Raw genomic sequence first — 12,800 nt, 5'->3', positions numbered from 1 at the left:
AACTGATCACCAAATTGCTGATATTTTAACTAAGCCCTTGAACAGAGAGAAACATGAGAAAATGAGGATGGAACTCGGAATGATCAAGCTAAGGTAATTGCTAAATTGAAGTTCCTCTAAGGCAAAAGCAAAAATCTTGGTACATATAGACTATTACAAACACAAAATCTTGTGTGCAAACATAGTTGAAGCTTACCATCGTGGCAAATACACTCACGCTCCAAATGAGCAAGGTAAGCAGTTCCCTTCAAACTAGTTAAGTCAGAGATACGAAATTGAGCAAGTCAAAGTCAAACACAGTTTAAATTTAATTTATTTCTACATTCTCCTTTTGTTTTTATTTATTTATTTATTTTTAAACCGAATACCCATATTCAAAGAATGTTTAGAACGGTTCAATTGGCAATAAATAGGAGAAACTCTTCCCTTTCCACATTCAATCCATGCAACCCCCTTTCTCTCTCTCCCACACGCCTTCTCCACTGACACCACCTCTCCTTTCACCTATAAAAACCTTCACCATGGTTCTCACAAGCAACAACACTGATCTCACTTCCCTCAAACGAAAGAGAAATCCTTCATCTCCAGTTCCCATGGATACCTCACCCATTCAATCGCCAATTCCTCTTCGATCCCACAATCCAATACTCGCAATCACTCAGGGGGAACCAACCGACACTGACATCGAAATGAAATCCCCAATTTCAAACCCTAGATCCTCCACAAGAAAATCCAAAAAACGACGAGTGGAAGCTTCTAGTGAAAACATCGAGGAAACAGAGGAGAATGCTCAAACTCAGGGGGAAGCAAAAGGGTCCAAGAAACTCACTGCAAAGGAAAACAACCTGGTCGAGGGGTTTGCAATCAACTCAACATGGTGTGAAGCCACGAAATTTAAAGAGTTGATGGAAATCCTTGAACAACAAAAATGGGTAAGTCTGTTGAGTACCTATGCCAAATCACCCTTAATTCCTGAAGCTATGAAAGAATTCTGCAAGAACTTTGCATGTGTTGATAATGTATGTTCAAGTAAAGTGAATGGAACTCGCATCGAATTTGATGCCTCTTATCTGGAACAGCTGTTTGGTACACCCAATAGGGGTTTTGATATGTGGCTCAAAGGTCAAATCACAGTGACCATCGATAATGTAGATGAGAAAGATATAGTTGGTTCCATTGGAGGAGATTATAAAGTATCCACCTCCACCTCACACAACTGCTTTTCACCTCTTCAAAAATTACTGTTTAATATTGCGTGGAGAGGTGTAGTTCCTCGAACTCAGAAAAGGAACATAGCAAGTCTGTTTGATGCATGTCTCATGTATTGTCTTGAAAGGAAAATTCCCATAAACTTTCCTGCAATCATGATCAAACACTTATCCACCTGTATCCCCAAATTCAAAATTCCATACTCCTCCCTTCTCACAGAAATCTTCAAAAGCTTCTCAGTTGACCTTAGCCCATACTTTGTGATTCCCTTAAAATCAACCCAAATCCTTCAACTTGAAATGCTCCATCTATTAAATCTTAAAGTGGTTCAGGGTAAAGTCATTAGGGCTGGAAAGGAAGAGAAACAAGATGAGGAAGATCAGGAGGGAACTGTAGTTAAAGAAGAAGTGGAGGAGGAGGAGGAACTCGAACAAATAGAGGTCCCTTTATCTCGAGGGAACAGGAAGAGTGTAGGATCCCAAGGAAAAAGAAAGAGCTTGAGGGTGGCAATGAAGGAGAACAAGAAAAGAGGGCCTGTCTTCATGGAAATAAATGAGGAAGGGGATGTCAAGGAGATGCCCATAGAGGAGGATGCTGTTCCACTGAATCAAGAGGAACTGCCTGAAACTGTTGGGCCAAGGAAAAGGACACCCAGATCCTCCAAAAAGTCCAAAGCTCGTCGTGTTCCATCTGAACAGGAACATGTTCAAGATCATGGGGGTGCCTGGAACACAAAGGATGATCAGATATTGGAGCTGAAGGCAACAGTTGCTCGTCTGGTGGAACTGCAGGAGGGAACATATCACAGGATCAGCTTAATGCAGGCCCACATAGGTGCATTGGTTACCAGTTTCAAGACTCTCCAAACCACTCTTCACCACTACTCAGAACAAGCCAATGCAACTCGTACCACAATCCTCACCAAGATCAACAATCTGGAATCTTTTGAGGAGACTGTGATAGAAGAAACTGCTGGTTCTGGTTCCCCATCCCAAGCCTAATCACCCTATCCCATGTTTCTTTTATCTTTTGCCATGGAACAATCTTTTTAATTTGCTTTTGGTCTGTATAATTTTCAAACTTGGGTATTTGTTCCATCTTATTTTGACTTGCTTGGTTACACCTATCTGTGCTTTCTAGTTTTGATCATTACTGCTTACTTTCAATTTATTGTGTGAGTTGGTTTAATACTTTGAGGCTAGCTTAACTTGCCAAACGTTGATCGTGGGGCACTGTGTTTGGAATGGCTATATTTCGTGCTATGCTTTTTGTTGATGTCAACAGGGGGAAGTCAAGGGTGCAAACTTCCAAGGTACACTCAATCCCAGTTCCTGCATCAATCTCTCTGTATCTCTCTGTAAGTTTATTTTTTTTCTTGTTTCTTTCTCTTTTGTTTTTCAATTTTTGTGTTCTGTTTTACAGTAGTCGGCATAAGTTCCTGTTTGTGCTTCCTCTCATTTGTAAAAAGTTTGCAAGTGTTGTCATCACCAAAAAGGGGGAATATTGTTGTCCCTATGTTTTGGTTGATGACACACACATATTGCAAACTTCCTGATTATGGTTGCCAATGACTTTGGACAGGTAAATGCCCAAGTTTCTATTAGGATAGGAACTTGAATCAAATGGTGAAGTTCCTGGTATACACTTGGGACAGTCACTAGAGTTCCAGAGCTGGAAGTTGTACCTGTTCCAGTTTGAAGTCACAAGAGGAGCAACACAGTTGCATATCAAGAGTTCCTAATACTCACAAGAACTATTGCAGACTCATGGCCACGAGTTCCTATTTAAACATTAGAGAAACTCATTAATGTTCCTGTGCTGGAACAAGTGAAGCTTCAGAGTTGAATGCCTCACCAAAGGAAAGACATATACGTCTAGGTAGTTTATCTTGCTTAGTTTATATGTAATATATTAATATGTTAAGTGGTATATAAGGAACTAGAGGAACTTGGATTACTCGTGTGTTTTTGTCAAAATATCAAGCAACACAGTTTTAAGGAAAATACTTTAAATATAATATCTTTTCATATTTAATAAAAATTAGATTTTTATCACAATTAAATAAAAACAGTTTTTATCTTCCTAAAACTTCTCCTAAATATTTTGACAAAATAAAGAAACATTCTTTTCAAAACAAACAGTGACTGACATAGTCTTAGACACGTCCAGCAGTTGAGGAAGTTGTGTGGGAAGTGGTCTCCCCTTGTTCCTCAAGTCTAGGGACGTGACAATCAAAGTGTCAGTTGTTGGCAGTTGAGTTTTCGAAGGAAACAAACCCTAAGGACAAAATTCTATATAAGGCAAAGAAGTTTTCTGAAACAAAACACACAAACTTTCTAAGAGTTCTTGCTTTCCTAAAAACGCATTGTCAAAGATTTTCTAAAAAACAGTTTGTGTCCTAGTTAATCCTAAGTTCCTAAGTGCCATATATACACCAAAGCATCATTAATATCTAGAGTTATCCAAATACGAATTGTATTTTGTATTAGTAAGGATAGAGTTATCTTGTTGAGACTTAGAGTTTAAGTCTGAGAGAGAGAAGTGAAAGAGCTGTAATCAGAGTAGATTACTGCGAGGAACACAAGTTTGAGAGGAACTTGTGTTGGAGAGATTATTGTAATCGAGGCATTACTATAATAAAAGGAATTCTCTTCTTGATTAGTGTCAAGAAGTTTTCACAATTATTGTTATTGTCTTCTCTATTCTCTGTTCCTTGATTGTTTCTTAGTTCCGAAAGAAACTTTACCAAAGTTCCAATTACAATTCACCCCCCCCCTCTTGTGCGTGTTCCTACTGGAATAACAGTTGGTATCAGAGCCAGTACTCATTAAAACACAGGAAACCCTGTTTGAGTCAAGTTCCTGAAAGTATGAACTCACAAGAGAAACTGGAAGAAGGTTACTCGACACAAAGGCCACCTATGTTCAATGGCAAGTTCTACTCATACTGGAAGAATAGAATGGAGATATTCATCAAAGCTGAAAATTACCAAGTTTGGCGTGTAATTGAAGTTGGAGACTTCGAGGTAACAAAGACCAATGCTGAAAACGAGGTAGTTCCTAAACCAATGTCTGAATTTTCTAAAGAAGACTTTGATAAATATGAGATGAATGCCATGGCTGTCAAAATCTTGCATTGTGGGCTTGGACCTCATGAACACAACAGAGTCATGGGGTGCAAGAACGCAAAACAGATTTGGGAACTACTTCAAGTAACCCACGAAGGAACTAATGAAGTTAAGCGTTCCAAAATTGACCTTTTGATGTCTAAATATGAAAGATTTGAAATGCTTCCAAAAGAAACTATTCAAGAAATGTTCACTAGATTTACTAACATAACCAATGAATTAGTTTCTCTTGGTAGAATCATTCCCACAGATGAACAGGTAAGAAAAATACTAAGAAGCATGCCACAAGATGATCGTTGGAGAACAAAGGTCACTGCACTGTTTGAGACCAAGGACTTTACCAAGTTCAACATTGAACAACTTTCTGGTTCCTTGATGACACACGAATTGCATCTTGGAGCTGCTGTTCCTGAGAGCTCTAGAAATCGAGGACTTGCTCTAAAGGCTGAGGAACTCGATGAATCTGAACCAGATGAAGAAGAGGCTGCCATGCTGGTTAGAAGAATGAGAAAGCTCTATAGGAACTTCAAACCAGGAAACCAGAAAGGAAGGAACTTTGCTAAGAAAATCACTAGTTCCAAAACTGAGCAAGGTTGCTTCAAATGTGGAGAAACTGATCATCAAATTCGTGAATGCCCTCTGTGGGAGAACGACAAGACCAGAGGAAAAGGGAAGGAACAGGTCAAAGATCGCTTTAACAAGTCTACCTTCAACAGGCCAAACTTCAAGAAGGCCATGATAGCTGCATGGGGCGAAGCAACAGACTCAAAAGACGATGAGGAACAACCAAATGAAGAAACTGCAAATCTCTGCCTTATGGCTAGAACAGAAGGAACTGATCAAGTTCCATCAGAAGAAGTAAGTTCCTCCACTCTTCAGTGTCTCTCAAAGTCAAAACTAATTGAACTGTTGCTAGAAACTCTAGATGATTACAAAAAGCTAAGTATATTAAAAGCACAAAGTGATAGAGCCTTGGAACTCAGTAAAGACCATATAAATTATCTGAACAATATTAGATCTGATGTTCAAGGCAGGTTCTTTGAATTACTAGATAGAAATACCTCTATTAATGAGTCATTCGAAAAAATTAGAAATGAAAACATCCTTCTACAAGTACAACTCAGTCAATATAAGATGTTTAATCTAAGTTTAGATCCTACAAAATCCTTGGAGATCAACATGGGAGTTTTTAACATCGACTTAGAAAATTTAAACAAAGATCTGATCACCACAAAGGAACAAAAAGAGAAACTAGAAAGGGAACTATCCATGGCCAGGGCACAGAGACAACCACCTAAAGTTCCTCCCAAATGGATTGAGAATGCTCAATCTAAGAAAACAGAAGGATTGGGCTTTAACCATAAAACTAGTCATAAGAAAAAGTATGTGGATCTTCCTAGTGTAAAAGTCTGTTTCTCATGTGGAAGTGGAAGTCATATAAGTACTGAGTGTTCCAAGATGAAGGAACAGGATCAAAGAAACATAAATTATGTAAAGCAAAAATGGGTCAAGAAGTCTGAAGTTATAGTTGAAAAGGAACTCGAGGAAACCCGAGTTCCTGTAACTAACCTTTGATCTCTTTACAGATTCTAGTGTCAGTTGTTGGCAGTTGAGTTTTCGAAGGAAACAAACCCTAAGGACAAAATTCTATATAAGGCAAAGAAGTTTTCTGAAACAAAACACACAAACTTTCTAAGAGTTCTTGCTTTCCTAAAAACGCATTGTCAAAGATTTTCTAAAAAACAGTTTGTGTCCTAGTTAATCCTAAGTTCCTAAGTGCCATATATACACCAAAGCATCATTAATATCTAGAGTTATCCAAATACGAATTGTATTTTGTATTAGTAAGGATAGAGTTATCTTGTTGAGACTTAGAGTTTAAGTCTGAGAGAGAGAAGTGAAAGAGCTGTAATCAGAGTAGATTACTGCGAGGAACACAAGTTTGAGAGGAACTTGTGTTGGAGAGATTATTGTAATCGAGGCATTACTATAATAAAAGGAATTCTCTTCTTGATTAGTGTCAAGAAGTTTTCACAATTATTGTTATTGTCTTCTCTATTCTCTGTTCCTTGATTGTTTCTTAGTTCCGAAAGAAACTTTACCAAAGTTCCAATTACAATTCACCCCCCCCCCTCTTGTGCGTGTTCCTACTGGAATAACACTGAGGCCCTTGCCTGAGAACTTCCAGTTCCCTTAGAGTGGTTTGAAGTTGAATGTTGGGTTGATATTGCTTCATGAATGCTCGAGAAACCGCCTCCCATATATTTGTTTGATGTTCCTTGAGTGAATATATAGTACCACTTCTGGCAGACAGGTTCAAGAGACATAGGGAATACCACTGGGTATAGCTCGAGTTCGACCCCCTTGATGGACATTGTAGCTCTGAAATTCTTGAGATGGTACTTGGGATTGTCAGTTGATTTGAACTTTGGAATGTCATTGGCGGAGAATTTGTCTGGCAGATTCGCCCTCCCCTTGAGGTTGTCCTCCATTGCGGTGTCAAAGTAGTTCTCTTGATTGGTCACCTTACTGACAAGACTCTCGATCTTCTTGGTTAAGTCATCAGTGGGCGCGCCCTGTTCCACGGCACCCAATCGGTTGCTTATGCTCTCCACATTGGCACTGAGGCTGGCGAAAGCCGTTAGGAGCTGAGCGGGTTGATCAGAGGCAGACATTTGGATTGTTTCTTGAATGGGACTGGGAGTTTGATTTGTAGGAGATGAACTGGCTGCTCGTTCGATACCGGCTATGAGGGAAGCTAGGGCTGATGGATTTCTTTTCAACCTCTCTCCTCTTCGGCGAACCCACAGGATCTTTGGACTCCTAGTTAGAACGTACCAGACGATTTTAGAACTTGGACTTCCCGACACATGATATGATATTCATGCAATGAATGAGACCTAGACTTGACCCTAAGTGCCACTCCGAAGATTCGGGATATTGGGTTTTGTACTTGTATTCGGGATTTGCAACCCGTTGGAAATGTTTGAGAGGAGCGTTCAATCTTTTGTGAAAGTTGACTCTTTGTACTAGAACTTGGAATGTCGAAAAAGAATATTTCGACCTATTGGAAATTGGACTTATTTGAAGGGAATTTCAACCCGCTCAAGAATTTGGAAATTGGACTGTACTAGAAAATTGAATTTTGTATTATTTCAAGGGAATTGCAACCCGTCAATATTTTAGGGGGATTTCAACCCATTGGACTTGGAGTTATTTGAAGGGAGTTTCAACCCGATTGAAAAAGGGAATTGACTTTGTATTATTTCAAGGGAATTTCAACCCGTGAATATTTTAGGGGAGTTTCAACCCATTGGATCTGGAGTATTTGAAGGGAATTTCAACCCGCGGGAGAATTGGAATTTGTATTATTTCAGGGGATTTTCAACTCGTTGGAAGATTGGACTTGTATTATTTTAGGGGAGTTTCAACCCGTTGGAAAATTGGACTTGTATTATTTTAGGGGAGTTTCAACCCGTGGATGAAATCTTGAACTTTTATTATTTCTGGGGAGTTTCAATCCGTTGGAAATGTTTTGAATTTTGTATTGGGGAGCAATGGAAAGCAAGATTTCTTTGTAGCTTGAAGATGAATTTGGAATTTGAATTTGGCTTGAAGTTTGAACTTTGAAATGGAAAGGACGCACTTTTGTATGTAGAACATGAGGCTTTGTATTTGGAAAATCCGGCATTATGCCACCGTGGATTTGAAACATTGAATTTAGGAACTTGAAAGTCCGGCATTATGCCGCTGTGGACTTGGAATCTTGAAGTGTAGGACTTGAGGTTTGAAATATAGAATAGAAAAGTCGGCATTACGACGACATGAATTTGGAATTTGATCCTTGAAGCTTGAAATTTGGAAGGTCGAGTTGGAATGTTGGCATTATGTCGGTATGGGCTCGGATATTTGAACTTGAGACTTTGAGATTGGAGTTGGAAACTTGAGTTTGAGGTTTGAAGACTTGAATGTTTGAAATAGGAGATCCGGCATGACGCCGTTGGATTTGGGTTTTGAACTTGCAACTTCAAACTCGAAATTTGAACTAGAAAACCCGGCATTATGGCGCCGTTGGATTTGAGGTTTGACTTTGGAAATGGAAATTTTGACTAGAAGATCCGGCATTATGGTGCCGTTGGATTGAGTCTTGACTTGAAACTTGAAACTCGAAATTTGAATTAGAAAGTCCGGCATTATGGCGTCGTTGGATTTGGATTTGAAAATTGAGGTTTTGGACTAGAAAATTCCGATTTGAATTTGAAACTCGAAATTTGGACTAGAAATTCCGGCATTATGACGCCGTTGGATTTGAACTTTGACTTGGAAACTTGAGGTTTGGACTTGAAAATTTGGATTGAATTTGAAACTCGAAATTTGGACTAGAAAATCCGGCATTATGACGTCGTTGGATTTGAATTTTGAATTTGGAAACTTGAGGTTTGGACTTGAAAATCCGGCATTATGACGCCGTTGGATTTGAACTTTGAACTTGGAACTTGGAATTTGGACTTGAAAATCCAGCATTATGACGCCGTTGGATTGAATTTTGAATTTGGCATTTGGAATTTGGACTTGAAAAATCCGGCATTATGACGTCGTTGGATTGAATTTTGAATTTGGAACTTGGAATCCGGACTCGAAAATCCGGCATTATGACGCCGTTGGATTGAATTTTGAATTTGGCATTTGGAATTTGGACTTGAAAATTCGGCATTATGACGTCGTTGGATTGAGTTTTGAATTTGGCATTTGTGCGTGAGGCGTGTTTAAGGGTTTTGAATCAAAAGGAGTGACACTCCTAAAGACCTTAAAATCGGCGATTTAGATGCATGAGGTTTGAATGATGCTCCTAGGGGTTTGGTTTCCTAGTTGGAGGCTAATTGGTTTTGGCAAGCTAGAACTCGAGGTTAGCCATTCACGCGTGCAAAGACGCCCACACAATGCACAAGTAGCACGTTGTCACACTAGTCATGAACATGAATGCGACATGCAAAGTTCTCAACCTAAGGTCGGTCTAAGTTTTGTATGATGCAAGTGGTCGACTTTGGGTGTCAAAAGGTACTCGGCTAAGAGACGGATCCGGCGACAAGCTTTCACATTCGCCTAAGGGAAGTGTTTGTCGGCATACGGCCTCCATACTTGACATCGGGAATTTCAAGTAAATGCCAAGTTTCGGTAGGCGTGGAAATCGTCACACACTTTGGTCGGGAACCGTATGGAGAGTGACCATTTCGTTGCCCCCGGGGCTAGCCTGAATGTAGAACACATCCGTTTGGGCAAAGGTAGAAATTCATTTTGCACAATATGGTTTTCGAAAAATGCATGAAATGCCTAGAAATTGAAATTGAAATCGTACTTGAATTTGTATGTGTAAAGCTCGTTTTTCGGCACTTATTCACGAGGTTTGGGAGCGTCCTTCCAGATTCAAAAATAGACTAACTCCCAACACGAAAAGTTGAGCAAAAGTGGGAGACGAGCCACTGTGAGCCACTGTCCTGGACGCAGGCAGTGGCGTTGGGTGTGAGGGGGTCGAAAAAGCACGAGGCTAATGCGTGACCTCGTCCCTCGTGGGTGTGACGCTTCTTTTTGTCAAATCAAGTGTAATTGGATTTCCTGTGAGTTTACACCCAATTGACTAGTAATATAGGAGTCGCCATTCAGTTTTTAACGACAATGAGAAAAACTGACAAAACCAGGTTATCGTGACATAAAGGGAGTGCAATTATGTTTGACCACGACGACCGTAGGTTCCCTTGTGATCCCTGGTGGTGGGGATCGCTCAACGTACACCCGCAGGGTAGAGATTGAGGGTTCGGGGGACTGTAACTACCGAGAGGATTACTCGCTCTTCGATAACTCCAGAGGCAGGATATCCTTACTAGCTCAGCATAAATAATTGAAGGGACATGCGTTAACTATTAAATTAATCTGAGTTGATTTTAATAATATGCAACATATAGTACTAGATCGAGCGCGATTATCTGATTTAGATTGTTTTAAGGGACCTAGCATGATAATCCAATTTCCCAAAAATATCATATTTATTAAGCGTGATCGAACAATCAGATTTTAGTTAGTTTAACAGTTCATAAAAGGGCGAGGAAAGCAATTAAACCATGGAAAAGGGACACATTACGACGCACCCTTGAGAGGTGCGTCACGGTTCTCAGAAAACTAACCACTTTGACTTTGCTATTTCTCCTTTTATTTAACGAATCTCAAATTATGGGACGGGATACGTTCTGTTCGATTTATGGATCGATTGCGACAGAACGCGTGATCAGTTTTGCAGCGTGAGGCTTAGGCTTAGGGGTTTAGAGTCAATACTCAGAATATAATTGTGTGTTGTTGTGTTCTTTTCACGTCGAACTTAAGGGTCTATTTATAGGAAAGAGTTCGTGGAAAGATAGAATTGCAGAACTCTAATCCACGAGGAATTAGGAAAAAACACGTACCAGGTATTTTCAGCGCCCAGGCCTGGGCGCCGATGATTTCGGCGCCCAGAGCCAGGCGTTGAAAATAGGGTCTGGGCTGTTTTTCTTAGTCAGATTCGGATTCCTAGAATCCGGAGTATTTGAGATTTAATTGATTTCTTTAGTGCGTATTAACCTTGTGACGTGATGCGTCTGGGCCCGTTATGAACTCTAGGCTCGTTAGGATTTTGATTAATACGTGACTCTTATTTTCGAATCATATTAGGAATAGGATTCTCTCGCAATTTCTATCTCATTTAGGATTTATGTTGGAGTGCAACACGTAATTCTGACAGGTTTCTATCTTTTATGACTTGCCAATTTTAACAACTACCTATTGCGGCAGTTACTATTTTTAGCAGGTTTCCATAAATAGCAGGTTTCTATAAATAGCAGGTTTCTATAAATAGAAGGTTTCGGGTGAAATGAAAAGGGGATTTGAGATTCATTATTTTATAGGAGATGCGTTGTCAAGTGGACATTTACGTTTTCATCATCGAACCTTTCCCTTTCGGGAATGGGGACAAAAGTAGGTGTCTACAGTTAGCCCCCACTTTGACTGAGTCTCGGGATGAGACGATGGTCAAAGTACTGGATGGAGTGCACCACACAAGCCATGGTGTATGTGACATGTTTTGCGAGGGTCTCACGAGCCCCCGAGTGATAACATTTGACTTAAGGGTCATCACTTGGAGTGTCGACATATCCCTCACGTGTCATTGGGATTCGTCAACGAATAGTACATAATACTCCCTCACTTTGTCATTGGAAGTATCTAAAGAGGCGTAAAAACTCCCTCACTTTGTCATTGGGAGTAGGTACAGATGTTTTCGAAATCAAAGCTATAAAGTGTAATTGGGCCTGGCCAAGCCCAACCACGAGGTAAAAAAATTTTTTTAAAGATTCTCATTTTCAAGGCTAGTTAAACGAGAAAACCCCCTTGTTTTTATGGGACGTAAAACGAAGGAAAATCCAGCACATCGTTCTTTTTTGGAAAAACGGAAAACCAATCCTTTAATTTTTGGAAAAAAGGGAAAACCAATTTCATCGTTCTTTTTTGGGAAAACGGAAAACCAATCCTTTAATTTTTGGAAAAAGCGAAAACCTATCCTTTAATTTTTGGAAAAAGGGAAAACCGATAAAGGTTATCGCTGCAGCGACTAAGGACCTGCGCGGTTAGTGACGCAGACCCCGCCGGCTAAAGATGGCGACCCTGTCCGCTAAGGGTAGACACCCCGTCCGATAGAAGTGGATGAATCTGTTTTTGAAATTTGAAGATAAGGACCTACGCGGTTTGTGACGTAGACCCCGCCGGCTAAAGATGGCGAGCCTATTTTGAATTTGAAGACTTTATTTTTCGAAAACTGAGGACCTGCGCGGCTTAGTGACGCAGACCCCGCCCGTTGAAGGTGGGCGAGCCCATTTTGAATTTCTTTCTTTCTTTTCATTTTTCATATGTAGAAGGGCTTTTGTGATTACAAGCGGTTGGTGGGTCTCAACATTTCCTGATTTAGGTGTGTCCTATAAGTGGGCCCACACTGAGTATATTTCTGTTAGCGATATTTTTAAAATACCGTTTTTGGGAAAGAAATATCAAGATAACGGATATTTTACACAAATAGGGGATTGTGCGTGCCCGACAGCGAATATTCGCTGTCTGGAAAGCACTTTCAGCGCCCAGCTCTGGGCGCGAGAATTTCTAATGCCCAGTGGTGGGTGTTGAAAATGCGAAGGGGAGGACGGTCTTTAAAAGACGCGACCGTCTTCTTTTTCTTCTCATTTCCGCCATTTTTGTTCTTACTCTTCATTTCATTCTACTTATTTTTGCTCGTTTTCTTCACTTTCCTTCACGAATTCTACTCCAAATCACTTCCTAATCTTCCCAATGTAAGTAATTTTCTGTAATTTTGAGCTTTTTTGTCAATTTCAGTATTTTTGTCAAGTATTTTTATGCATGAAATTGATTTGGGGGTTTTTGATTTTGTGCCCCT

Source organism: Spinacia oleracea, chromosome 1 (genome assembly GCF_020520425.1).
Source record: "Spinacia oleracea cultivar Varoflay chromosome 1, BTI_SOV_V1, whole genome shotgun sequence".
Classification (NCBI taxonomy): domain Eukaryota; kingdom Viridiplantae; phylum Streptophyta; class Magnoliopsida; order Caryophyllales; family Amaranthaceae; genus Spinacia; species Spinacia oleracea.
This window is presented reverse-complemented; position numbering follows the sequence as displayed.